At 40.2% G+C, this 2,726-nt stretch overlaps 1 non-coding gene across 1 annotated transcript; it reads left to right on the plus strand.

Annotated features, from left to right (window-relative positions):
- Positions 1-2,353: 2,353 nt before the first annotated feature.
- Positions 2,354-2,493, plus strand: LOC138396193 (small nucleolar RNA SNORA7). Its single transcript, XR_011235658.1, has one exon. It is a non-coding gene; the product is annotated as a small nucleolar RNA SNORA7 (small nucleolar RNA).
- The last annotated feature ends 233 nt before the right edge of the window (positions 2,494-2,726 follow it).

Genomic DNA, 2,726 nt, shown 5'->3' on the forward strand with positions numbered 1-2,726 from the left:
TTTGAAACTGTATTTAATACTAGTTTTCATCTTGTTTGATTCTTTCAATAACCTTTTGAATTCTGACTCTGTTGTATACCATGTTATAGCTCTTTTTTTTTTTTTTTTGTAAATCTCAAGTTTTAATGTCAGTCAACTGATGTTTTCTGTTTGTTTTGACTAATTGATCAATTGACATAGATCCAGGTATTATCGTCTCTGCTTTTCCAGAGCAGAGATGTTTCCTAAAATGTCTGGGAAGTATTATACAAGTAAATAAATTAGTCATTCGTTCATTCGACAAACCTATATTGAGCACTTACCATATGCCAAACACACAGGTGCTAGGGAGTTAACAGAGAACAGACAGATAAGGTCTCTGCCCTTGTGGCACTTGTAGTCTAAGAAGAGACTAATGATAACTAAACGAATAATTGCATGGCATGATGGAGGACATAAATATGTTGTAGAGACAGAATAATTTCCAATGGAGCTACCTTAGAGAGAGTGAAGGGGCAGGTACTTCTTCACCAAAAAGTGAAGGTGAGGCAGCTTTTCAGGAAGAGGGAAGAGCAAATGGAAAATCCCTGACACAGGTAGGAGCTTGATGTCTGGGTCCAGAGAACTTGTGATCTAATTTGGTTTCTATCTCTCTGGTTCCGACTCTGACTTTGGCCCCAGGGCAAGACTTCTTGGGTTTGTTCCTGGCGTCGGGTACCAGAGCATAGTGAGAAGTTTCTCCCGGAGCACAGCCCTGAGTGCAGAACCCTGGCCACTTGGCCCAGCCCTCACCAGCTCTCACCTGGCAAATTCAGGGACTGGTGGCCATTATAGGCCATTTCATGACGTTTTCATTTCCAAGGGCACATGGGAGCAGGAATTACAGGCTGAGCAGGTGCAGAAACAATGCAGGGAAGTCCCTTTGACAAGTCCCCGCTGCGGTTGGAGCTCAGTATGTGCCCTCTTCCTACTATATGGTGTGTGTGTCCCTGCAGGCAGGGTCCTCCCACTAACATTGTTACCTACTTTCAAACTTCTAACGTCACACAGGAATGCCAAGTCAGCTGAAAAGTCATCTGAAAATTAATCTCCAGGTCTGGGGATACCAGCCTCTTGCCCAGATTAGCTTTGGCTTCCAATCTTCATTCTTTCCAAATCATATTAAACAATGAGAACAGGAGCCAAGGAGGAACCGCCCAGTGGGTCCTTCTCAGACGTCCTTGATGCAGAGAGAAAAATGACTTGGTCAGAATAAGCTTCAGAATAAAGAAATATTAATAAAAGCTTAGTCCACGCAGATTGCCTCAAAAGCAGACAATATAAAATAATGTGCACTTAATTTAACAGACCTGTTTTGATTTAGTAATATCCTGAGAAGGATCTTAACCTTCCTAACTCCCTCTGTAAAAATGAAGAGATTGACCCTAGCAGTTGCCAATTTTCTGGTGCTAGATAGAGTGAAAATTTATTACTCCCAGGTGACTGGCTGTCTTAAAGAATGACATATATCCAGGTCAGAGAGAAGCGTGTGCTGTGTCCATCAGTCACTGTTCTGGCTGGGAAGTGAAGGAAATATGAGCCTCTGAGGTCAGCAAGACCCAACTTGAATCCTGTCTTTACTATTCACTAATTCTATGGACAAGTCATTTCTCCTTGCTAGCCTTAGTGTCCCCTTTGTGGCTCCAGGACAACAATACTTACTTGATTAAATAACATAGTGTATCTACAGTGCCTAAAGCATATATAGGTTTCCACTAATGCTAGTTCTTTAATCTTTCCCTCCCTTCTGAGATATTTTGAGTTGTGTGTACAAATGTGCATGTGCTTAGTAGGACAGAAAGCTGGAGCAACTTTTGATACGTTCCCTCTGCTCATACATGTAACAGAGGAATTATCTGGAAGACTGCCTGCATGGCAAGACTTCCAACAATATTGACGAGACTTTTCTGTTAATATTGTTTAGACATCCAGAAGTATCCTTTCCTTTTGATGGTGTCTAACTAGAGACACAATCCGAAGAGTAAAGAGTCCTGGGTTTTGGTTCCATTTCTCCTATTAATTAGTCATGAGACTTAAGATAGCCAATAACCTTGACTACCTCCCTCGTCGGGCCAATTGGATTTATAACATCTGCTTTAGCTCAACTCTTGGGGCTACTAAATGAGAATTTAGATACAGTCACTGATTGTCTTTGAAATGTGAATAGCTTGTATTTACATTCAAACATAATAGTGTCATATGCTGTGCTCTTAAAACTACTAATTTTTAAAAATTTTTGATCCACTTTTATGTGTTTTTCTCATTGTTTTAAACATTAAGTACCATTTCAGGGGATCAATGCAGTATAAGCAATGCATTAAAAATCATGTGGCCTGACCTCCTGGGATCGCATCTGGAGAGTGGCTAGTATTCTACCAGCTTCGGAAACAGGAGGGAAAGCAAGCCGAGCAGAGGCACCCATTCCATTCCCAGCTTGCTCGGTAGCTGGTGATTGGAAGACACTCTGCAACAAGTGAAAAGAGAAAAAAAAAAAAATCATGTGGCCTTTGAAAATTTAGGTAAATATTTATTAATCATTTATATATCACATGCTGTCATGGCTTTCCCATTCAAGATAGATATTATAATATTATTTCTATTTTACAGAAAATAAAAAGTGAATATCAAGGAGATGTAGTATTTACTGAAGGTCACAAGAATGTTAAGGGACTGCAGGATTCAAATCCTGGTGTTTCTGACTCCAAATT

Source organism: Eulemur rufifrons, chromosome 15 (genome assembly GCF_041146395.1).
Source record: "Eulemur rufifrons isolate Redbay chromosome 15, OSU_ERuf_1, whole genome shotgun sequence".
NCBI lineage: Eukaryota > Metazoa > Chordata > Mammalia > Primates > Lemuridae > Eulemur > Eulemur rufifrons.